Genomic DNA, 25702 nt, shown 5'->3' with positions numbered 1-25702 from the left:
CCACCTTCTAGCTTCCTTAAACATCATTTCCAATCATCATACATGGCCACACCATAACACTCATATTAAAACAGAAATATCATGTTTAAATAGAAAAATCTCATCAATCTCAACCAAAATCATGAAATCACACCAAAAATCACCACTTTAACTCACATAGGGTATTAATTAAGCATTATTGGAAAGACAAGAGTAGTTCCTTAGTCACTCACCTTGTAAGACAAGAAAGGAAGCAATTCAACACCTTAGCCTTCCAAACAACTTCACAAATCACCTCACTAGCACTCACTTAAAGGTTTATATGGAACAAATGTAAGATTAACCGGTTGGAATTGAAGATTGAGCAAATTTGGAGCAAAGCTTTGGAGAGCTTTTCTTTTCTTTCTTTCTTGAATGGTGGCCGGCCAAGAAGCTTCAATTTGGGGATAATTTTGGTCAATTTTTGGTTTAAATGGTAAAGGCATGAATAGTGGTAAAAAGGTCAAAAGGTAAGAATGAATCTCTAAGTGACACATGTCCCTCTCATTAATGTCATGCCTAACTTTTTTTGTCTTTCTCACACCCATGCACTTGGTACCTCTAAATATCTCATAACACCCGATAAATTAAACCCAGTATCCAAAACTTAACCGAACTGGCCGAATTTTTCCGAACTTTCCGCACTAGCGGGTCCCACGTCCGTTATACGTTCTTAATTTTTTAAAAACTATCCGATACTAGGAAAATCATCTAAAACTATATTAACTCATAAAATTATCTGGAAAAATTTTCCTATATAAAAAAAAATGCAGAAAAGCATGCGATTAAATAAAAACTAAAACCTAGGAAAATGAAGAAAGTACGGGTTCTCACACATTCGACTATTATTATCCAATTTTCATTACAATTTTATTTGGTATCAATTCTACGTAAACAATCAACAATGTGATGTGCTTCCGCTGGTGTCATTTATCATTTATGCACGCCACGCACCGCATTTGATTATCGATTCTCCGCTATTAATTGTTATAACTATTATTTATCTTTTTTATTTGGATTCCATTTTTTTACCCAATAAATCACGTTTAATTACCAATTTTTTATTCTTAATTGTTAATAACTAATTAATGATGTCATTTTTTATTGTCGTTTTTTTGGTTACCCAACAAATCATATTTAGTTCATGACTTTTTTGCAATTCTTAACCAAAAAACAAAAAAAACCCTTGACCGTCCGCAAAATCGCATTTGGTTACCTTTGTTTTCCAGATTTTATTAAGGAAATGCCCTCCTTTATCTTGGGTTACCCAACAAATCAAGTTTAATTATCAACTTTTTTCCAATTGTTTTTTGTTAATTAAGTTCTAATTTTACTGTTTTATGCCAGACAAGTCACATTTAATTACCGGATTTTATAATTATTAAAAAATTTACCCAACAAATCGCATTTAATTACCGGTTCTAGGTAGTTATTAGCCAAAATTTAGCTTCCTTTTTTTGGTTGCGGATTGAATCATATTTGGTTGCCCTTTTTAACAATTGAATGCTAACTAATTAATTAATATTGTTACCTTTTTGTTGCCCGACGATTTGCAATTAAGTACCAGATTGTTGCTATTAATTGTTAGTTAATTAATATGTCTATGTTGCTCTTCCTTCAGAAAAGTGCTTCCCACGGTTTTCAACTAATTACCTGATTGTTGCTATTAATTGTTAGTTAATTAATATGTCTACGTTGCTCTGACTTGAGAAAAGCGCTTCTCGTTACTCTTTTCTTCTTTGCCTTTGGTGGTCCTAATAATTAAGTGCTTCGTAATTAACAAATTTTATAAATTAACATACTTAATTACCAATTCTTTGCAATTAATTATAGACGGATTTTATTTGTTTCTCGATTTCTTCATCCACCGCTCACATAGTCACATTACTTGTCACAAGCCTCCAGCCTCCTTTTCTTGACAGCTGATTGTACCTCAGCTGAACACTACCTGTCTTATTTTATTATATTGCCCATTCTTTGTCGCTCCATTTACGCTTCCTCATAAGAGTCCTTGTATTCTTTTTGTCCTTCGCTTAGGGTCATGTCTGTAAATCTGCAAGCTACCATCACCTCTTCCTGTTGTCGCCCATCAGCCCTTTTGTTCCCGTTGATTGATGTTGGCTTCTGTTTTGCATTTGCACAGTGGTTATAGAGTTCCTCCGGTTCCATGGCAGAATTTTTGCCGCTCGACATCATGAACAGTGGTAATTGTGCATCTACTGCTTTCTTTTCCATATTCTATTGCTCTGTTTCTTTGCTAGAGAGAAAGAGCTACCTCATAAGCGTTGTCCTTCATTTTCTTTAGCTATTTTGGACCTTTCTTTTCCCGATTTTTTTGCCTTGGTTTTAATTTGCGCTAGTGTTGTTGTCACTGCTTCTTGGTAAGCATCTTGATTTACAGTTTGCTTTCTTTAGTTTTTCCTCTAATTGTTTGAATATTTTTGAATTGCTGTTACGCTGCTTTGTTTTCTATTTCTTCCTTGATTCTCTACTTTCTTGTGCACTGGTTCGACCATTTTTACTTTTCCCCTGTCCCTGCTATATTTTATCACCAAATCAGCTTCTTTTTTCCGTCGCTCGTGTTTTTTCCCACCTTTTCTTATTGCCTCTTGCTTGCTCGTGGTTTCTTTGATAGCTTCTGCTGTTATTCATTTCTGCGGTACTGGACCTCTTTATACAAGCAGGCTAGTTATTCTCATTTTGTTTTCTTCTTGTTCTACTCTCCTCGTCATGTGATAACTAATTAATGATGCAAGAAATCACATTTAGATGCAATTTATAACGTCATTTTTTTTGGTTACCCAACAAATCACACTTAGTTACCATTTTTTTTGTTTGACGAAAAAAATTACCTTAGGCAATGCAATTAGTAAAAGTACTTTCCTCGTCTTTTGCGCCAAAGAAACGATAAGGTGTGTGGACGTGGCTCGAGGTAACCACTCTCCGCTGCAAATCACCTATCCATGACTCCTTTTTCTCAATCATCTCTCCTCACTGCCCTTTTGTCCATCCAAAATCATCTTTCTTCTCCATACCAAAACCTCTGAAGACTCATTTTATGAAGAAGTCTTCCTTAAATTCAACTCTCCTTTTATCTCCTCCCCTTCTATCTAATTTTTTCCCCACTATTGGAAGCTAAAAATCTGATACCAGGTTCTTTTATATTGTTAATTTGCTATTTTTATGCCTAATTTCTTACTTCTTTTGGACCACAATTTTTTGTGTGATCTTGTAGATCGCTCACTAATTTTTCATCTGGCTACTCACAAGTTTTATTTTTTCACCTTCGTTTTCCCTTTTCTATGTATAATTTCTCCCTTTTTTGCTTGCCATAACTTTTCTGTATAATTCTTTTTTTCTTTTGGGAGCCACAAAAAATCTCCCTTGGCCTCTGAGAAGAGGAAATAAAAGGGTGTTCCAAAAAAAAACAGGCAAGTCTCCTTAACTCGCTAAACAAAATCATGATCTGTTAATATTTTGTTTTGCTTTCTTATCACCTAGATCGACATGATTTGCATATCTTGAAGACTAATGGAGCACGAGAAGAAGGAAAGAATAGTTCAGTTTTTGGCAAAATGTTCACTTCAGGTTTGCCTTTGGCTTTTTTTTTTTGACATTTTTTTGCTGATCTTTCCTTGGCTAAAAGCAACAAATCACCTTTCCCCCTTCCTTTGTGTCCTTTGTATGTTATGCTTTTGGATTTTATTACAAAGGAATATATTCAACTTGAAAAAGTATTGCGTCGGTATGAACTGGTTATGAAATTTTGGAAATGCATTTTAGACGTTTAGTGCTTAATGTCTGGTTATTAATTGGGAAACACAATTTCTTCACTTCATGCTAACCCTTATGCTTTATTGTCATTTTCTTGTTCCTTATTGTGGTCTCACATATCCTATGATAGATGTGATGGTCTAACATATTAATTATCTATGCTCTCTCATAAGTTTCAAATGTTTGTTGTAGCTTGAGATGTTAAGATCTGCGAATTCTTTTCTCAAGGTGAGCATTGTATCGGCTCTCTGTTTTTTTCCCATAGAGAAAAGTTAATATAATTTCATTTTTCCTTTTATTTTTCCTAATAAATTGGATTTTTCTGATATTTATTTATTCTAAATTTTTGTTAGATGAAGGAACAAAGCAAAAAGGAGACTAATTTTTTTCATTTAGCCTTAAAGGTATATTTTGATGTTTTAGTGTTCTCTTCATTTTTTTCTTAGCATTTTACTATAATTTTCTGGTCACTTTACCCTATTTACTATTCTTGAAAAAAGTGGAGTATGAAATTTTGTGAAGGTACTGCAGTTCCTTTAGATTTAGAGTCAGTTCCTTTAGTTTTTACCTATTTTAGTAAATTCATCAATAAGAGGTTGCAAGTCTTCTTTGGCTGCTCCAGTAAGATCTTTAGTCAAGGTTTAATAGCAATTATTTTCACCCTATTTCATTGAAAGTTATGATTACTAATGAAATCATTATAAATTTTTTTCTCTGCTTTGATGGTGTCATTTTTGAATTACTCTTTAGACATAGTAATTTCTAAGAAAATGATGTATATTGACTGATTGTAGCTTTTGTTACTCGCTGTCCTGTACCTCCCAATGCTTTCATGTTTGAGCAGTTGGAATGATGTAACTGAAATGGCTAAAAGAACCTCTAAGATAAGATCTTTGTATATAGAAAAAGAATGTTCATGTGTTCCATCCTAGTTGTAAGTTTAAATATTGCCGCCCTAAATTTCTAGCCAAATTGGGTATACTGGGGAATGATCAATAGGTTGTGATTACTCCTTAGCTTCTCCACCTTTTCTCAATTAGGTAACTAGAATTTTCTAACACCTTTATGTAAAAAAGAAAATTAAAATCTAAGAATTACATAGAGAATAAATTGCGTTTCAGGATTTAAAAAATAAACTCTAACAAAAACCAAACTAATATATTGAAATTTCTCTGTAGCTTTTGCCTGATTTTTTGGAGCTTTTTGTTCTGTCATTGAGCTTTTTAAGAAAGAAGAGAAAATTTTCTTTTAGTTTAAATTGATGTCCTATGTTCATTCATGTTGTCTTGGCGAAAATATGGCACGAATGAAATATAACTACATGATTTATAAGCCAAAATGCATGTTGTTTTTGATTTTCTGTTCTCTATTTATTTACCTAGCATTCATGTTTGAGAAAAATTGGCTGGCAGGAGGTATTTATCAAAATAAGATGGTGGCTCAAAATGCATCTGCTATTTGTTGGCTGTCTATTCTTTATTTATATATCCAACATTAATGTTTGAGAAAAAGTTGAATGGCAAGAGGTATTATTCAAATCTAATGGTGGCGCTTAAACTTAGGAGTACGGAATGTGTTCTTGACGACTTTGTTTTATATTTCATGCTTTAGTATTTCCTTAAAATTTTGCAATGAAGTGTGGCAAAAACTATGGGTGCGTTACCTGTGATTTAACAAGATTGTCATTCTACTATTTACACAAAATGTTTTTAAATTCTAATATAATTCCTTCTTGGCAGATCTGATTGATATTTAGATAGCTGTAACTTGGAAGCTAGTGGAAGCTCGTGGTTTTTTGTCATGAATGCTTGATACTTTGTTTTCTCCTTTCTAATATCTTTAGCAAAAGTCATTATTTACGTCAACAACCACTTGCTATAGTATAGATATCAAACTTTGTGAAGATTTTTTTTGAAATTTTCACTACTAATACATAGTTCCACTAGAATTGGCTGATTGAACGCGACACTAGAGACTAGATAAGAAAAGACGAGAGGCATTTCTAGATATAGCAGTCAATACTTCTAGATGAATGTATCTTATATCTTAAATTGTAACTTTTCAAAGGTAATGAGATGCATTGTACAGTTGGGGAGCTTACCTCAATTATGTGTTATTATGCTCTTCAACTTTATTAGTATTATTTCTTTTCTTAATTGAAATGTTGACAAAATACTTCATTATCTACCACATACAGAAAATGATAAAAAAATAATTTTTAGTTGGAAAAATACATCCAATGAGGGCTCTGGTCATATTAGTCTTTTAACTTCCCACTGAGCATATTAAACATGTAACATCACACCGCACAGGGTGCGGTGTTCCTCTCCTAGTGAAGGGATAAGTGGAAGGAAGGCAAATTCAAGGGGAGGCAGAATCAATACAGAGAATAGTATAGATATAGGTTTCTTTAACTGCTATATAAGCTATTGTTAGCTATTGCACTGTACAATTCAATCGACTGTGTGAGAACCCGAAAATTTTCACATTTTCTAGGCATTATTTTATTTTTTGCCTACATTTTTATACTTGCCTTTAAAATATTAAAGTTTCTATGCATTTTTATAAGCAAGTACAGTTTTAAATCATTTTCCTAGTATAAGTTAGTGTATATTAAATTTGAAACGCATTATAGACGTGGGACCCGCTAGTGCGATAAAATTTTGGTGATTACGTGATTTTTGTGCTAAGTATTATTATTTTACAAGGTACTAGGAGATAATTAGAGGTTAGCTAGATAGATTAACCATTGGAAGAAAGAAGATAAGTTTGAACCATTAAGAGTGCCATGTGTCGCGACACGATTGGAAGTTGGACTTGCCTAACTTTCTTGCCTTTACTAAAAACCAATTTTGACCCAATTTTCTTCTATTTTTCTTTGTCTTGGCAGGCCTTCTTGAGGAGCAAAACAAGAGAGGAAAGTTCTTCATTTTCTAGCTTCATTTCTTGCTCAAATCTTGTGATCTAGCCAACCAAACTTGAATCTAATCCATACAAGTGATCACTAGGAAAGTTTAAAGGTGTTGGTGGATTAATTTTGGAGGAGGAAGAACTAAACTACCATCTTTCTTGAAGTGTCAAGGTACCTTGCTTGGAAACTTTCTCTTTGTTCTTGTTAATGTCAAATTAGTGGCTTTAGTGGCTAAATATGTTGATTTGTGGTAGGTTTTATGGTTGAAAGTGGAGTTTTGATGGATTTTTTATTTATTAGTGATTTTTCTGTTTTTATATCATAATTATTGTTTATTCATGGATTGATGTCTTGTTATAGTGTAAAATGGAGTAGGTATATGTTGGATATGATTGGTTGCGGAAAATTTCTGGTTTGGTGCGGAAATTCCAGCTTAGGGTTTCATCTTACACTGTTCTGGCTGGTTCTGTTTGGCCATGATGGAGGCCGAATCAGGCTTAGATTAAAACATGAAAGTTGTAGAAAATGGTATTAACTAGCTGCCTACAAAATTTCACCTTGATCCGAGTACTGTAGTATACGAAATGACTTAAATACCCTTGACTGCCCATGAGCCTTGTTTCGCGAACAGATTTCTGTTTTCGTGGAGATTTCCATTTTTGACCATGAAAATGCATGATTTGGCTTTGGAGGTCTTCACAAGAAATGTAGGTATATGTCTTGGCTTCGAAACGGCATAAGATTTGTTTCCATCTGATAAGTATAGCTTCGGTTGTGGTTGTTATGCCGAAAGGTGTTTTATCGCCTATGATTTGTATGTGAAACTGTATTTGATTTGGGATGAGATTTGGTCTGTGATTGTAGGATGGAAAGTGAAGAAATTAAGGAGAAATGCTGTCCGTTTATTTTCTTGAAGTTTGAATAAGTAAAAGTGAGATTTGAAATGTGATTTGGGGATGCATTGGACTTACTTTTCTTAGACTCACTTAGGTCCACTTTAATGGTGTTACTTGAACTAGATTCCATTTGAACTTGTACCTTTTCGCATGGTGAAGGTGACAACCGTTTTAAGCATGATACTTAGTTACAAATGTCAAGTTTTGAACTTCAAATATTTACTCATTTCTTTCCAAAACAAAGAAAAATTGCGAAGGGTTTCTCAGCTACAAACCCTAATTTTATCAAGCGAGGTTTTAGGTGTGCATTTAGGGTTTGTTTAGCTTCCTTTTCACATGATTTTCATCAAGACACTTGTTATATAATATCTACTTGAATATATATTGATTTTGAGCCACATAAATGATTCAGAAAAATATTTCTTTAGCCTAGCTAGCCGGATTTTGATTTGTCTTCGGTCCAAGCATTTTCCGTTGGAAATTTTATAACCTTTTTAGTTTCATTTTATGTTTGATTTGTGAAACCCTTAGTTATTTCCATCTTTCGATCCAAATGCCTCTTTTCACTTTAAAGTCATCTTTATACATTTTACTCGTAATTAGTCGGGTTTCTTCGATTATACTTAATTGTTTTGTTAGATGAACTGTAATATTCTCTCTCGTTTAATCTTAGGTTTCGTCGGTGACTGCGGGTAATATCCGGAGGGATATTTTGGACGTTTTTTTGCGTAAATAAGTGAGTGTTCTCGTTTGTTATGTTTTCTTGATTATATGGCTTGCATGAACGATTGATAACATGTTAAATGCGTTCAATGTTTGTCAAAACGAGTTTTCTAGGCGAGTGTGTACTTTATCGCACTCGACCTAAATGAATGTGAAATTTTCAATGATTTAATGATTGAAAAATTACTTGTGCATGAATGTAAGCCTTTTGGTTGAACTGGGCCCTGCCCTTTGTTACCGATCGACTCGAGCCAGAAGCGGACTCGATCGGGCGATATGGTGACCCTGGGTGAATGTTTGGTATACTCGAGTATTACCTTGTAGTCTGGTGGAGCCTGGCCAACATCCAGGAGGGGGTGAATGAAATGAACGAATGAATGTGAATGCAAATGGGGGGTTTTACTTACAAAAATGCATTTTCAAATGATTGGAGGAAAAAGGGAATGAAAGGAGAATGAATGAATGAATGGCTCCCTATGAGTACGTATCCTTTTAATGAATGTGTTATTATCGCTTTCCATTGTAAATGCTTCTTGACATAGTGTTTAACTTATTGTTTGATTATGTGTTCGGAACCTCACTGAGCTTTTAGCTCATCTCTTTAGTTTTGTTTTCCTTAACAGGGGAAGGCGAGCAAGGACAAGAGCTGGTATAGACTAGCCAGTCTAGTTCTTTTGATTCTTTTGTAATGGTTCTCGCCCTAGCGTTTGGCATGGGCTGGATGTACGAAGAATTGAAAACCTTTGTATATTCGAAGTTTGTACTCTCTTTTGGGATAGCAATGTACATAAGTTTCGCTTTAAGTTTGGGATTGTTGTTATTCTTATTCCTATGGTTTTATTCCGGTTTTTGTTTGAGGTATGACTGAGTCCCAGTGAGAGCTGGGCAGGCGGTCCGCCAAACCCTTTGGTTCGCCTTAGGGTGAGGTGGGGCTGTCACAGTCTGTCTAGACAATTGAAATAATACTTTAAACAATGTAAAAGCACAATTGATAATCATATCATAGGCAAACAGTTTGCGATGCTTGTGTACATTTGGAAACTAAAATCTGCAATGAGAAAATCTGCACTCTTTAAGATCTAAGTGGATACAAGGCCCAAAAAATGAAAGAAGAAGAAAGATCTAAGTGGATTCAAATAAGCAAAAAATTACAAAAATTAGCAGTCATCATAAGAAAGAATGTCTAGTCTTTTCAGATGCAAAAGATTGAGCCCAAAAACCACCAAAATCAAACATGTAAAAAATTTGAATCGGTAGAGCTCTAATAACATGCAGCCATTAGCAAGCCTTTGTATTTGGTTATGTTATTACTTTGGAAAATCATTTCCCATAGAAGTAGTTTTATACGATCAGTGAAAAACAACTTCAGCAACTAAACACATTAAATGAGATTAGAGTGCAATCCACTATCTACTCTCATCTTTTGAATGAGATGACAAATTCACCTACAGAATTTTCAATCCTCATCCTACTTCTCTCCTTTAGAATTCCTTTTTCATAACAGATCACACACACTAAACACATCAAAGCACATTCATCATCCTATTTCTTCTAATTCACCTAAAGGTCTAGTTCTATGAAGTTCTTAAATCGAGAGGGAAAAGCTGTCTTGGGAGATTGAAGCATGGGAAAAGAGATCCAAGGCCCTAGATTTTTCTTTTGTTGTAGTATTTTTTTGTCTTGTTAGATAGATATTCACGAATTGGTGGTGTAGTAGGGTAAAAAGTAATTACATGGCTTGTTCTTCTTATTATGCTTTGTAGTTACTCTGTAAATATTTTTGAACAAAAACCCACCTGAAAGTATTGTAGGGAGTGAAAACTTTCATAGGAATTCTAATTTCTTTCGAAAAAACTTACGCTGCTCCAAACGAATTGGAAAAGTTCAGACTTTTTGTGACAGCCCCACTTTCCCCTAAGGCGAACCAAAGGGCTTAGCGGACTGCCTGCCCAGCTCTCGCCAGGACTACGGATCAGATTAGAGCTATCTGCTTCTTTCCAGACTTACAAACGAGCGTAAACAAGTCAAAATGGTAAAATAACCCAAAATAAAAAAAATGAAATCCGGAGTCGGCCATGAATAGTAACCGACCCGTCAGAACCCAACCGAAATAGCTAACAAACATTCACATCTGAACTTTAGCGATTACAAATCAGAATGACATACAAAAGTTTTCAAAAGTTGATACATATACACGGTTTGCCAAATCAAAAGAGAAAATGCCCCAAAAGTACACTTAGGGTTTTAATACATGCGCTATACAAAAGATATGTTCCACTAGCTCAATTTGGCAGCCATTTGTCAAATCCAGACCAAAAGGGTTTATTTTCCTATAAGGAAAACAAAAGGGAACAGAAGGGGGTGAGCTTGCGCTCAATGAGGTACCAAACAGATAGCATTAAAGTCATGGCATTTCACATTTAACAAATCAGATACACATGTCAGATGTAAAGCAAAGGAACCAATGATTCAAATCAGAAGGATACGGGTGGCTCTCAGGAGCCAAATTTCCAGCGCAGTACTTGATCCAAACCGGTTGACTCTCCGTCAACGTATATAGAACCAAAATGTCCGTAGACCCCTCTTTACACCGAATTCCGTCCACCAAACACCCCTTTACTGGGCCCGCTCACCGTAACCGAACAGAAATGGTAATACTCGAGTATACCCGGAATCAAGGGTCTCAATACCCAAAGATCCCAAAACAGACTACCGTGGTTCGTTATCTAATCGTCCAGGCCCTTGCCGGCCCGACTCGAATAACTTAGCCACAGGATTTGAGCTCATAGGTCACAGAAAGGTCGTTGGACTCAAGCTTCCAAACGACGTCAGAACAGATACAGATCCAGATACAGATAACAGATACAGATACAGATAGCAGATTCAGATATGTGAGAACCCGTAAAACCCTAATTATATTCCTAGGGTTTATTTCCCCTTAATAGCATATTTTCTGCATTTTCTGGCTTAGAAATATTTTCTTAATGGATTTTATGAGCAATTATAGTTTTAAGATGATTTTTCTAGCATTGGTGAATTTTTAGAAAATTAAGAATATATATTGGATGTGGGACCCACTAGTGCGATAAGTTCGGAAAAATTCGGCCAATAAGGTTAAGTTTCGGATACTGTTAAAAGTTTATCGGGTATTAAGAGATAAGTAGGGTGTGTGAAGTGATTGATGTGAGAGAGAAAAGAATGATAAGGATGCATTTAATAGAGTGACACATGTCACCTTTTCATTGGTTGAACTTTTAAGAAACACTATTCACAATTTTGACTTTTTTGACCAAAGGATTAAATATCCAAAATTCACCAAAAAATCACCATTTTCTTCTCCTCATATGGCCGGCTCTCTCCTCTCTCTCTTTCTCTCTCTCTTGCTCCAAGTACAAAGAAGAAACACTTCAATCTTGTTCCAAATCATCAAACCAACCATCTAACCTTGATTTTGCTCCATAAAACATCTTCAAGTGGTGGTTGTGAGTTGTTTTGTAGATTTGTTTGGAAGAGCTAAGGAGTCCATCATCTTCCTCTCTCTTGTTGTTAGGTGAGTGATGCTTCAACCTTTCTACTACACCTAATGATGGTTATTTTGTGCTTAATGGTGGCATGAGTGTTGAAATATATGATTTGTTTCTTGATTTGAAGAGTTTTGGTGGAGTTTTTATTTTATTGGGAATTTTTCTGGTTTAATATGATCTTGATGTTGGGGGCTTGTATGATGAATTGTAATGGTTGGAAATGACTCTAGTGAGTGTGAATTGTGGTGAAATGCAATCAATTTTGGATTTGGTGTGAAATTTGAAAAGTTAGGGTTCTTAAATCCCCAATTCTGTCCGGTTTTGGATCATAGGGTTAGAGGCCGAATTTGACTTTGCTCAAAACATGAAAGTTGTAGGTATTGATGTGATTGGGATGCCTGCAAAATTTCAGGTCATTTGGATGAGTGTAGAGTGAGTTATGCCGTTTTTACTGTAGCTGTTCTGCTTTGATCAGAATGCGAAAACTGCGATAGTAATTGGCCATTTTGACTGGAATTGGTTTGGATTTTGAAGTTGGTGTCTTCTGATGAAATGTAGTTGGATGACTTAGCTAACTTATGCCTTTGGAATTTCGGCATTTGGACTTGTATGGACTGAGATATACCGATTACAGTTTTTTGTGTTTTGTGAACCTGTTTTAGGAATTCTGGGTTAGTATTTGGCATTTTCGACCTAGTTAAGCTAGGAACTGGATTGAGTGGTCTTCTACATTATTGTAGCCCTGTTCCATAGCTTCGAAACGGTGTGTCTTACAGCCCCATCCGATAATTGTAGTGAGAGTTGTGCCATTACCGCATTATGACGTCAAAACCGGTTTTCTTATCAAGGCCTAAGTTAAAGCCTTTTTCCTAATTTCTGGTTTCCTATGATGTTTATATATGTTTGCAAAACCCTATTGGGGTTGTGATTGGCATTGTTTTGTGACTCGCTATCGAATCTCATTGCATTTGTTTACGTGTTCTAGGGCGTGACGGTGGTTCACGACATTCTCCTGACGGAAGTGCATGAAATAGCACTTAATTGATTGGTGAGTGTACTACTCACTTGTGTGCTATTATATGGCTTTGATATTTGAACTCGAGATGTTGTATGTTAATGGATTGATGTGAGAGTGTACTTTATCACTCTCACTTATTGTTTCATATGTTATTGAAAAGTTATTGGAAAGTTATATGGACTGTTATATGAAATGAAATACATGACTTAGTATCGATTGGACAAGTATCCAACGACTACAAATGTTATCATTGAGCTCAACCCCATTGGTAGTTGATTGAATCGAGCCGACAAGGGTTTGGTCGTGACAATTAATGAGCCTTGGGTAAAGTTATAAGGAATCTTGTAGTATGAGAGACTCTTGATTCCGGTATACTCGAGTAATACCACAGTGCAAGTGTTTGGAGTGCGGGCCCGGTAGGGGGATGTTTGGTGGAAGGAATGGGAGAGAAGAGGAGTCTACGGTTGGTTACTCTTCAACATTGACGGAGGGTCAATGAGGTTGGATCAAGAATGGAAGCGTGGAAATGGGCTCTTGAGAGCCGTCCGTATCCTTTTATCGATGTGTTTCATTCCTTAATTGTGTACTTGAAATGAAAGGTTATGCTATATGCTCTTAGTTGCTTATGTGGTAGTAACTCACTGGGCTTTAGCTCATCCCGTTCCATTTGTTTTCCTTACAGGGATATAATTACTTTTGGGACTGATTTGGATAGTCGATTGCCAAGTTGAGCTAGTGTAAATGGCTTTTGTTTAGCTTATCGAATGAAACTCTATTGTGTATTGGGTTCATTTTCTTTGATTGGCAAACCGAGTATGTATATTCATGATAGATGGTTTTTGGCATGACACTATGGTTGTAAAAGTTGAATTTCAATGTATATATATGTTTGGTTGATGATTGGATGGATTTCGGATCTAGACGCATTTCAAACGGAGAAGGAAAAAATTTGGCGGGAATGAACAGGACCGAATCCGGCCAGGAATCCGGCAAGAAACTGGCCGGATTGCCGGCCGGATTGGGAAGGATTTTGGAAAAATTTTGGATTGCTCTCGGCCTTGTATCCGGCCGAGAATCCGGCCGAAAATCCGGTCAGATTCCGGCCGGATTCTGACGTGTCCGTTACTGTTCATCTTCGGCTTTGATTTTTCATTCTTTTTATTTTGCGATTTTGACTTGTTTGCGTGCTTCGGTATGCTCCGGAACGTAATAGATCGATGTAAACCGATCCGTAGTCCTGGCGAGAGTTGGGCAGGCAGTCCGCTAACCTCTTTGGTTCGCCTTAGGGGAAAGTGGGGCTGTTACAAGATACGCGTTCAAAATTGGCATATGAACAGACCAGAGAACGAGTGTGATAAAGTACACCCTCGCCTCCATTTTATCAAAACAGTATTTGGCTTCAATAGTCATAAATCAAGTATTCAGATATTCAGATATTTCACATAACGGGTAGCAGGTAGTGGAACACTCACCGGCTCAACTTCAAGAGTTTTCACTTCAGATTGGCCTTAATCGCCAAGAAACCCTAAAATAATCAAAATAAACCAATTGAAGGTTTTACTTCCAGAATAGAGTAAACAGAATGCACATGTGAGGCTCGACTACTAGTCGTATGCCTCGCCAAATAATTACTAATGCAAGGGTGCAAAACATGATTTTCTTGGAAACGAAAAGGTAACATGAAGACTTAGGCGCAAACAACCCAAAAGCCTTTCATATCCACCAAAAGGCAAATCCAACTTAAAGGAACCAAACGGCCTAGAAAATAGGGCAGCACCTCCCCTAAAATTCTTACTTTTCCAACCATTAAGGCTTCATTATTTCCTCAAATCAGTCCCAACATTTCACACAAAAGTCATCTCATTTCCCAAAAGCCGTTCACTAAGCTCAAAGTAAAAGTTAACTAGGAAATGACCGGAATAAGAGTAAGCCTTAAAACATGTAAACAAATACAATGAGACTCGATAACTAATCATAAAGCCATGCCAATCACAACCCCAATAGGGTTTCATATGCATATTTAAGCATAATAGGTAACCAGAAATTAAGAAATGGCTTTAACAAAAAAAAACGTATTTGACCTCATAATGCGGTAATGACACCACTTTCACTACGGTTATCGGATGGGGGTGCAAGACCCACCTTTTCGAAGCTATGAAACAGGGCTACAACAATGTAGAAGGCCACTCAGTCCAAATCCTAGCACAACTAGGTCGACAATGCAGAATACCACAACCTAAACCGTAATTGCAGGTTTACAAATCACACAAAACTGTAATCAGTACAACTCGGTCTATACAGGTCCAAATGCATTGATTCCAAAGGCATATGGTAGCTAAGAAATTCAGCTACATTTCATCAGAAGACACCAACAACAAAATCCAAACCAATTCCAGTCAAAATGGCCAATTACTAGTGCAGTTTTCGCATTCTGATCAACCCAGAACAGCAACAGTAAAAACGCCATATCTCACTCTACACTAATCCAAATGACCTGAAATTTTTCAGGCACTTCAAACTCATCAATACCTACAACTTTCATGTTTTGAGGAAAGTCCAATTCGGCCTCTAACCCTATGATCCAAAACCGGACAGAATAAGGGGTGATAAAACCCTAACTTTTCACAACTCAACCCAAATCCAAAATTGGTTGCAATTATCAATAATTCACACCTACTAGAGTCTTTCCCCCTCATCATCAACCATCATAGATGACCACAACATCTCATTCATATTAAACCAGAAAATTCCTCAAAAATATAAAAACTTCACCAAATCACTTCAAATCAAGAAATAATTCACATAATCCATCACTTTAGCTACTACTAAACATCACATAAGCATCATTAGGTGTAGTAAGATGTTCAACCATCACTTACCTAGGAAACAAGAGAAGAGGAGTTGTAGACCACCTTAGCTCTTCCAAAAACTTCACCAAACTCACCACTAACACAAAAAGGCAAGATTATATGGAGTAGAAACTAATTTATGTGATTGATTTTGGAAGATTGAGCTAGTTGGAAGCTTGAAATGTTGAAGAGTTTTTTTCCTTCTTGCAAGAGAGAGGGCCGGCCATCAAGGGAAAGAAATGGTGAATTTTTAGTGATTTTTGAAGATATTTAACTCAAATGGGTCAAAAGTCAAAAAGGTGAATAGTAACTCTTAAGTCAAAACCAATGTAGTGGTGACACTTGTCACCTTCATAAATGCAATCTTATCTTTCTCTTTCCTCTCACATCAATCAAATCTCACTCTCTACTTATCTCTTAACACCCGATAAATTTTACACCGTATCCGAAACTTAACCTTATTGGCCGAATTTTTCCGAACCTTTCGCACTAGTGGGTCCCACGTCCAATATATATTCTTAATTTTTCAAAAACTCTCCAACACTAGAAAAACCATCTAAAAACTATAACTGCTCATAAAATCCACCAAGAAAATATTTCTAAGCCAGAAAATGCAGAAAACATGCCATTAAGGAAACTAAAACCCTAGGAAAAAAAAATATGAGGGAAATACGGGTTCTCACACTCTCTCCCCCTTAAAAGAATTTCGTCCTCGAAATTCCTTATCAGCGGAATCCATCTAATCTAAGGTACCCAACGGATCATACCTTCTACGTCCTCAGACGAGTCAGGGACCTGATGATGCTCCATGGAATATACTCGAGCCGGTACTTTCGCTCCAGTCCCTTCTCCTTTCGACTATCCAGGGTTGGTCTTAGCTGATTGCTGAGAATTAGTCTTGGTTGGTGGTGGAGTCCCTCTCCCTTCGCGCAGTCGTGCTGGACAATTAGCAATTCGATGTTCGGCGCTACCACAGCGCAGGCATTTTCCTTCTTTCTTCCAACAATTTGCCTCCGTGTGCTTTGGCCCTCCGCAATATCCACAGGGACCTCGAGTAGCAGTGATCGATCCTCTCGGTGAGAGACCACTGGCCACCCCGGTTGTCGTACTCCCCCGTTCCCTTTTCCACTCTTAGGGGGTGTGCTCTTATCTTCCTGTTCCGAGCTGCTCCCAGGAAAGCCCCTTTTCTTGGTTTGGAAATTTCTAACTTGTAGCCTCGCACTTTCAACCCGCTGGGCTTTCTCCACCGCATCGCTAAAAGTATTAAGTTGGGCTACCGCCAGATCCTTTTGAATCTCAACATTTAGCCCCTGAATAAAACGCCTTATCCGTCGTTGTTCGGTTATGATCAGTTCAGGCGCAAACTTAGACAACCGAGTGAATTGACTCTCATACTCGGCTACGGTTTGTGTCCCCTGGCGAAGCCGAATGAATTCATCTTCCTTCTTTTCTTGGATGAGAGGGAAAAACTTGGCATTAAATTCTCTCATAAAGTTCGCCCACGTCCTCAGGGTTTGTTCTTTTTCCCATTTCATTCGAATGACATTCCACCAGGAACGGGCGGCTCCCTCTAGTTGAAAGACAGCAAATGTCACCTGTCTCTCCTCGGTATAGTGTAAGGCAGCGAAAATATCGATCATCTTCTCCAGCCACTTCTCAGCTACGTCAGGATCAGGGCCTCCAAGAAATTTGGGTGGGGAGAACTTCTGAAATCTCTCAAGGGCTCTATCCTCGCCCTCCATGTGATTACCAGGATTCCCAGGGTTAGGGTTAGGGTTTTGACATTGTTGGTACACCACTTGGGCTGGCAAAGCAGTCATTTGCTGCATGGCAGCAGCTATTTGGACATTGGGGTCAACCCTAAGTTCAGGGTTTGGTCCAGATGAGGTTTCCCCAGTACCCCTTTCAGGTGTAGGTTGCCTATTTCCACGCCCACGGCCCCGTCCACTCCGTGTACCTTCCATGAGTTTTACTTGGTCTAGGCAATAATACTAAACCAAAATAAGCACGATGCATGTAAGTAACACTCAAAACTTTTATGATAACACACATTTATACATTCCAAACAAGAGCAAAGCATATATATACAAGCCGGTCAAAATTAGGCCGCACACATACATACAGCCAGTTAAGTCAAGTACAAACATAGACGATCCACCGAGGAAAGGCCTTTCTAGTTCACCAAATCCTTTCTAACCTAGGCCCTCACATCTTTCGTATCCGGGCGCAAGAATCCCATCTAAGATAATTCACAACTCGAGCCGGCCGGTCCCAAGAGTAAATCATCCCTATTAAAGATTCCTACCCGACATACATACCTAGCTTCCTCGAGTCCCATAATAATGATTCGTACACTTATCACATGCCCGGTTCATAACTTACGTTCAAACGAGCACTTAGACATATTCATGAAATTAGGACCACAACACCACTTGGCCCAGTCTCACTCCGCGTAGAGACCACGCGAACCTGGCTCTGATACCACTTGTGACAGCCCCACTTTCCCCTAAGGCAAACCAAAGGGGTTAGCGGACTGCCTGCCCAGCTCTCGCCAGGACTACGGATCAGATTAGAGCTATCTGCTTCATTCCGGACTTACAAACGAGCGTAAACAAGTCAAAATGGTAAAATAACCCAAAATAAAAAAAATGAAATCCGGAGTCGGCCATGAATGGTAACCGACCCGTCAGAACCCAACCGAAATAGCTAACAAACATTCACATCTGAACTTTAGCGATTACAAATCAGAATGACATACAAAAGTTTTCAAAAGTTGATACATATACACGGTTTGCCAAATCAAAAGAGAAAATGCCCCAAAAGTACACTTAGGGTTTTAATACATGCGCTATACAAAAGATATGTTCCACTAGCTCAATTTGGCAGCCATTTGTCAAATCCAGACCAAAAGGGTTTATTTTCCTGTAAGGAAAACAAAAGGGAACAGAAGGGGGTGAGCTTGCGCTCAATGAGGTACCAAACAGATAGCATTAAAGTCATGGCATTTCACATTTAACAAATCAGATACACATGTCAGATGTAAAGCAAAGGAACCAATGATTCAAATCAGAAGGATACGGGTGGCTCTCAGGAGCCAAATTTCCAGCGCAGTACTTGATCCAAACCGGTTGACTCTCCGTCAACGTATATAGAACCAAAATGTCCGTAGACCCCTCTTTACACCGAATTCCGTCCACCAAACACCCCTTTACCGGGCCCGCTCACCGTAACCGAACAGAAATGGTAATACTCGAGTATACCCGGAATCAAGGGTCTCAATACCCAAAGATCCCAAAACAGACTACCGTGGTTCGTTATCTAATCGTCCAGGCCCTTGCCGGCCCGACTCGAATAACTTAGCCACAGGATTTGAGCTCATAGGTCACAGAAAGGTCGTTGGACTCAAGCTTCCAAACGACGTCAGAACAGATACAGATAACAGATACAGATACAGATACAGATACAGATACAGATAGCAGATTCAGATACGCGTTCAAAATTGGCATATGAACAGACCAGAGAACGAGTGTGATAAAGTACACCCTCGCCTCCATTTTATCAAAACAGTATTTGGCTTCAATAGTCATAAATCAAGTATTCAGATATTCAGATATTTCACATAACGGGTAGCAGGTAGTGGAACACTCACCGGCTCAACTTCAAGAGTTTTCACTTCAGATTGGCCTTAATCGCCAAGAAACCCTAAAATAATCAAAATAAACCAATTGAAGGTTTTACTTCCAGAATAGAGTAAACAGAATGCACATGTGAGGCTCAACTACTAGTCGTATGCCTCGCCAAATAATTACTAATGCAAGGGTGCAAAACATGATTTTCTTGGAAACGAAAAGGTAACATGAAGACTTAGGCGCAAACAACCCAAAAGCCTTTCATATCCACCAAAAGGCAAATCCAACTTAAAGGAACCAAACGGCCTAGAAAATAGGGCAGCACCTCCCCTAAAATTCTTACTTTTCCAGCCATTAAGGCTTCATTATTTCCTCAAATCAGTCCCAACATTTCACACAAAAGTCATCTCATTTCCCAAAAGCCGTTCACTAAGCTCAAAGTAAAAGTTAACTAGGAAATGACCGGAATAAGAGTAAGCCTTAAAACATGTAAACAAATACAATGAGACTCGATAACTAATCATAAAGCCATGCCAATCACAACCCCAATAGGGTTTCATATGCATATTTAAGCATAATAGGTAACCAGAAATTAAGAAATGGCTTTAACAAAAAAAAACGTATTTGACCTCATAATGCGGTAATGACACCACTTTCACTACGGTTATCGGATGGGGGTGCAAGACCCACCTTTTCGAAGCTATGAAACAGGGCTACAACAATGTAGAAGGCCACTCAGTCCAAATCCTAGCACAACTAGGTCGACAATGCAGAATACCACAACCTAAACCGTAATTGCAGGTTTACAAATCACACAAAACTGTAATCAGTACAACTCGGTCTATACAGGTCCAAATGCATTGATTCCAAAGGCATATGGTAGCTAAGAAATTCAGCTACATTTCATCAGAAGACACCAACAACAAACTCCAAACCAATTCCAGTCAAAATGGCCAATTACTAGTGCCGTTTTCGCATTCTGATCAACCCAGAACAGCAACAGTAAAAACGCCATATCTCACTCTACACTAATCCAAATGACCTGAAATTTTTCAGGCACTTCAAACTCATCAATACCTACAACTTTCATGTTTTGAGGAAAGTCCAATTCGGCCTCTAACCCTATGATCCAAAACCGGACAGAATAAGGGGTGATAAAACCCTAACTTTTCACAACTCAACCCAAATCCAAAATTGGTTGCAATTATCAATAATTCACACCTACTAGAGTCTTTCCCCCTCATCATCAACCATCATAGATGACCACAACATCTCATTCATATTAAACCAGAAAATTCCTCAAAAATATAAAAACTTCACCAAATCACTTCAAATCAAGAAATAATTCACATAATCCATCACTTTAGCTACTACTAAACATCACATAAGCATCATTAGGTGTAGTAAGATGTTCAACCATCACTTACCTAGGAAACAAGAGAAGAGGAGTTGTAGACCACCTTAGCTCTTCCAAAAACTTCACCAAACTCACCACTAACACAAAAAGGCAAGATTATATGGAGTAGAAACTAATTTATGTGATTGATTTTGGAAGATTGAGCTAGTTGGAAGCTTGAAATGTTGAAGAGTTTTTTTCCTTCTTGCAAGAGAGAGGGCCGGCCATCAAGGGAAAGAAATGGTGAATTTTTAGTGATTTTTGAAGATATTTAACTCAAATGGGTCAAAAGTCAAAAAGGTGAATAGTAACTCTTAAGTCAAAACCAATGTAGTGGTGACACTTGTCACCTTCATAAATGCAATCTTATCTTTCTCTTTCCTCTCACATCAATCAAATCTCACTCTCTACTTATCTCTTAACACCCGATAAATTTTACACCGTATCCGAAACTTAACCTTATTGGCCGAATTTTTCCGAACCTTTCGCACTAGTGGGTCCCACGTCCAATATATATTCTTAATTTTTCAAAAACTCTCCAACACTAGAAAAACCATCTAAAAACTATAACTGCTCATAAAATCCACCAAGAAAATATTTCTAAGCCAGAAAATGCAGAAAACATGCCATTAAGGAAACTAAAACCCTAGGAAAAAAAAATATGAGGGAAATACGGGTTCTCACACTCTCTCCCCCTTAAAAGAATTTCGTCCTCGAAATTCCTTATCAGCGGAATCCATCTAATCTAAGGTACCCAACGGATCATACCTTCTACGTCCTCAGACGAGTCAGGGACCTGATGATGCTCCATGGAATATACTCGAGCCGGTACTTTCGCTCCAGTCCCTTCTCCTTTCGACTATCCAGGGTTGGTCTTAGCTGATTGCTGAGAATTAGTCTTGGTTGGTGGTGGAGTCCCTCTCCCTTCGCGCAGTCGTGCTGGACAATTAGCAATTCGATGTTCGGCGCTACCACAGCGCAGGCATTTTCCTTCTTTCTTCCAACAATTTGCCTCCGTGTGCTTTGGCCCTCCGCAATATCCACAGGGACCTCGAGTAGCAGTGATCGATCCTCTCGGTGAGAGACCACTGGCCACCCCGGTTGTCGTACTCCCCCGTTCCCTTTTCCACTCTTAGGGGGTGTGCTCTTATCTTCCTGTTCCGAGCTGCTCCCAGGAAAGCCCCTTTTCTTGGTTTGGAAATTTCTAACTTGTAGCCTCGCACTTTCAACCCGCTGGGCTTTCTCCACCGCATCGCTAAAAGTATTAAGTTGGGCTACCGCCAGATCCTTTTGAATCTCAACATTTAGCCCCTGAATAAAACGCCTTATCCGTCGTTGTTCGGTTATGATCAGTTCAGGCGCAAACTTAGACAACCGAGTGAATTGACTCTCATACTCGGCTACGGTTTGTGTCCCCTGGCGAAGCCGAATGAATTCATCTTCCTTCTTTTCTTGGATGAGAGGGAAAAACTTGGCATTAAATTCTCTCATAAAGTTCGCCCACGTCCTCAGGGTTTGTTCTTTTTCCCATTTCATTCGAATGACATTCCACCAGGAACGGGCGGCTCCCTCTAGTTGAAAGACAGCAAATGTCACCTGTCTCTCCTCGGTATAGTGTAAGGCAGCGAAAATATCGATCATCTTCTCCAGCCACTTCTCAGCTACGTCAGGATCAGGGCCTCCAAGAAATTTGGGTGGGGAGAACTTCTGAAATCTCTCAAGGGCTCTATCCTCGCCCTCCATGTGATTACCAGGATTCCCAGGGTTAGGGTTAGGGTTTTGACATTGTTGGTACACCACTTGGGCTGGCAAAGCAGTCATTTGCTGCATGGCAGCAGCTATTTGGACATTGGGGTCAACCCTAAGTTCAGGGTTTGGTCCAGATGAGGTTTCCCCAGTACCCCTTTCAGGTGTAGGTTGCCTATTTCCACGCCCACGGCCCCGTCCACTCCGTGTACCTTCCATGAGTTTTACTTGGTCTAGGCAATAATACTAAACCAAAATAAGCACGATGCATGTAAGTAACACTCAAAACTTTTATGATAACACACATTTATACATTCCAAACAAGAGCAAAGCATATATATACAAGCCGGTCAAAATTAGGCCGCACACATACATACAGCCAGTTAAGTCAAGTACAAACATAGACGATCCACCGAGGAAAGGCCTTTCTAGTTCACCAAATCCTTTCTAACCTAGGCCCTCACATCTTTCGTATCCGGGCGCAAGAATCCCATCTAAGATAATTCACAACTCGAGCCGGCCGGTCCCAAGAGTAAATCATCCCTATTAAAGATTCCTACCCGACATACATACCTAGCTTCCTCGAGTCCCATAATAATGATTCGTACACTTATCACATGCCCGGTTCATAACTTACGTTCAAACGAGCACTTAGACATATTCATGAAATTAGGACCACAACACCACTTGGCCCAGTCTCACTCCGCGTAGAGACCACGCGAACCTGGCTCTGATACCACTTGTGACAGCCCCACTTTCCCCTAAGGCAAACCAAAGGGGTTAGCGGACTGCCTGCCCAGCTCTCGCCAGGACTACGGATCAGATTAGAGCTATCTGCTTCATTCCGGACTTACAAACGAGCGTAAACAAGTCAAAATGGTAAAATAACCCAAAATAAAAAAAATGAAATCCGGAGTCGGCCATGAATGGTAACCGACCCGTCAGAACCCAACCGAAATAGCTAACAAACATTCACATCTGAACTTTAGCGATTACAAATCAGAATGACATACAAAAGTTTTCAAAAGTTGATACATATACACGGTTTGCCAAATCAAAAGAGAAAATGCCCCAAAAGTACACTTAGGGTTTTAATACATGCGCTATACAAAAGATATGTTCCACTAGCTCAATTTGGCAGCCATTTGTCAAATCCAGACCAAAAGGGTTTATTTTCCTGTAAGGAAAACAAAAGGGAACAGAAGGGGGTGAGCTTGCGCTCAATGAGGTACCAAACAGATAGCATTAAAGTCATGGCATTTCACATTTAACAAATCAGATACACATGTCAGATGTAAAGCAAAGGAACCAATGATTCAAATCAGAAGGATACGGGTGGCTCTCAGGAGCCAAATTTCCAGCGCAGTACTTGATCCAAACCGGTTGACTCTCCGTCAACGTATATAGAACCAAAATGTCCGTAGACCCCTCTTTACACCGAATTCCGTCCACCAAACACCCCTTTACCGGGCCCGCTCACCGTAACCGAACAGAAATGGTAATACTCGAGTATACCCGGAATCAAGGGTCTCAATACCCAAAGATCCCAAAACAGACTACCGTGGTTCGTTATCTAATCGTCCAGGCCCTTGCCGGCCCGACTCGAATAACTTAGCCACAGGATTTGAGCTCATAGGTCACAGAAAGGTCGTTGGACTCAAGCTTCCAAACGACGTCAGAACAGATACAGATACAGATACAGATACAGATACAGATAGCAGATTCAGATACGCGTTCAAAATTGGCATATGAACAGACAAGAGAACGAGTGTGATAAAGTACACCCTCGCCTCCATTTTATCAAAACAGTATTTGGCTTCAATAGTCATAAATCAAGTATTCAGATATTCAGATATTTCACATAACGGGTAGCAGGTAGTGGAACACTCACCGGCTCAACTTCAAGAGTTTTCACTTCAGATTGGCCTTAATCGCCAAGAAACCCTAAAATAATCAAAATAAACCAATTGAAGGTTTTACTTCCAGAATAGAGTAAACAGAATGCACATGTGAGGCTCGACTACTAGTCGTATGCCTCGCCAAATAATTACTAATGCAAGGGTGCAAAACATGATTTTCTTGGAAACGAAAAGGTAACATGAAGACTTAGGCGCAAACAACCCAAAAGCCTTTCATATCCACCAAAAGGCAAATCCAACTTAAAGGAACCAAACGGCCTAGAAAATAGGGCAGCACCTCCCCTAAAATTCTTACTTTTCCAACCATTAAGGCTTCATTATTTCCTCAAATCAGTCCCAACATTTCACACAAAAGTCATCTCATTTCCCAAAAGCCGTTCACTAAGCTCAAAGTAAAAGTTAACTAGGAAATGACCGGAATAAGAGTAAGCCTTAAAACATGTAAACAAATACAATGAGACTCGATAACTAATCATAAAGCCATGCCAATCACAACCCCAATAGGGTTTCATATGCATATTTAAGCATAATAGGTAACCAGAAATTAAGAAATGGCTTTAACAAAAAAAAACGTATTTGACCTCATAATGCGGTAATGACACCACTTTCACTACGGTTATCGGATGGGGGTGCAAGACCCACCTTTTCGAAGCTATGAAACAGGGCTACAACAATGTAGAAGGCCACTCAGTCCAAATCCTAGCACAACTAGGTCGACAATGCAGAATACCACAACCTAAACCGTAATTGCAGGTTTACAAATCACACAAAACTGTAATCAGTACAACTCGGTCTATACAGGTCCAAATGCATTGATTCCAAAGGCATATGGTAGCTAAGAAATTCAGCTACATTTCATCAGAAGACACCAACAACAAACTCCAAACCAATTCCAGTCAAAATGGCCAATTACTAGTGCAGTTTTCGCATTCTGATCAACCCAGAACAGCAACAGTAAAAACGCCATATCTCACTCTACACTAATCCAAATGACCTGAAATTTTTCAGGCACTTCAAACTCATCAATACCTACAACTTTCATGTTTTGAGGAAAGTCCAATTCGACCTCTAACCCTATGATCCAAAACCGGACAGAATAAGGGGTGATAAAACCCTAACTTTTCACAACTCAACCCAAATCCAAAATTGGTTGCAATTATCAATAATTCACACCTACTAGAGTCTTTCCCCCTCATCATCAACCATCATAGATGACCACAACATCTCATTCATATTAAACCAGAAAATTCCTCAAAAATATAAAAACTTCACCAAATCACTTCAAATCAAGAAATAATT

The 25702-nt window shown here is 38.5% G+C and overlaps 1 long non-coding RNA gene across 3 annotated transcripts; it reads left to right on the top strand.

Annotated features, from left to right (window-relative positions):
- The first annotated feature begins 1938 nt into the window (after window positions 1-1938).
- On the top strand, window positions 1939-9125 carry LOC113709137 (uncharacterized). Of its 3 annotated transcripts, XR_011819808.1 has the most exons (8): window positions 1942-2222; window positions 2654-3171; window positions 3520-3606; window positions 3985-4020; window positions 4146-4196; window positions 6683-6874; window positions 8273-8335; window positions 8946-9125. It is a non-coding gene; the product is annotated as an uncharacterized lncRNA (long non-coding RNA). The 3 variants fall into 3 exon arrangements; XR_011819806.1 differs by having other exon boundaries at window positions 1939-2222; window positions 2654-3606; XR_011819807.1 differs by lacking the exon at window positions 2654-3171 and having other exon boundaries at window positions 1964-2222.
- Window positions 9126-25702: the final 16577 nt, after the last annotated feature.

Source organism: Coffea arabica, chromosome 1c, assembly GCF_036785885.1.
Source record: "Coffea arabica cultivar ET-39 chromosome 1c, Coffea Arabica ET-39 HiFi, whole genome shotgun sequence".
Classification (NCBI taxonomy): Eukaryota; Viridiplantae; Streptophyta; class Magnoliopsida; order Gentianales; family Rubiaceae; genus Coffea; species Coffea arabica.
Note: the sequence above shows the minus strand (reverse complement) of the source record. Positions and strands in the feature narration are given on the sequence as shown.